We start from the raw sequence: 710 nt of genomic DNA, 5'->3' as shown, positions 1-710 counted from the left end.
CAAATTAAACCTGTGCCATGGAGGAATGTAGTGGCGGACAAGAAACAAGACAGGAAAACAAACGGAAAAGGCTATGTGGCCAGACGTGAAAAATTATGTGTATATGAACGCTGTGAGACACGAACTGAAAGCCGGGACGAAGTAAGTTCGCGTGTTTGCTCGGCGATAGCCAAGGAAGAAAAGGATTAGTGACCGGAAACATGTGACCAGGGAGGGGTAAGGAAGAGAGAGAGTGGTAGAGGGAGAAACAAGGGGAGGAAGTAGAAGAATAGGTGAGCAACGAGAGGAAGAGAGAAATATAGTAGTAACAGAAGGAAGAACGAGAGGGGAAAGAGAGAGATATAGTAGTAACAGAAGGAAGAACTAGAGGGGTAAAGAGAGATACGTAGTACTAACAGAGGAAGAACGAGAGGGGGGAAAAGTGATAGAGAAAGAGATAGAGTCGCGTCAGAAAATATAAAGTTGAAAAAACTACTTACAACAGGGACGACGCAGGCGTTCATTCATATAAAACAAATAATAAATGAGTATATGCATATATACGTACAGGTATGTGCATACCTACGTCTACCTGTGTATATAGGTGCATATCTGGGTACAGGAGATTGCAAAAAAAACGTAAACAAGAAAATAATAATAATAATAATATATTATTATATATTATATATATTATTATATAAATAATAATAATAATAATAATAATAATATAT

General features: G+C 37.5%; 1 protein-coding gene across 6 annotated transcripts in view; it reads right to left on the bottom strand.

The window, feature by feature from the left end:
* Window positions 1-710, bottom strand: part of LOC106880624 (calpain-15) — a 75,319-nt gene that overhangs the window by 34,390 nt on the left and 40,219 nt on the right. The gene's annotated exons all lie outside the window — the stretch shown is intronic.

Source organism: Octopus bimaculoides, chromosome 13 (assembly GCF_001194135.2).
Source record: "Octopus bimaculoides isolate UCB-OBI-ISO-001 chromosome 13, ASM119413v2, whole genome shotgun sequence".
Taxonomy (NCBI): domain Eukaryota; kingdom Metazoa; phylum Mollusca; class Cephalopoda; order Octopoda; family Octopodidae; genus Octopus; species Octopus bimaculoides.
This window is presented reverse-complemented; position numbering and strand designations above follow the sequence as displayed.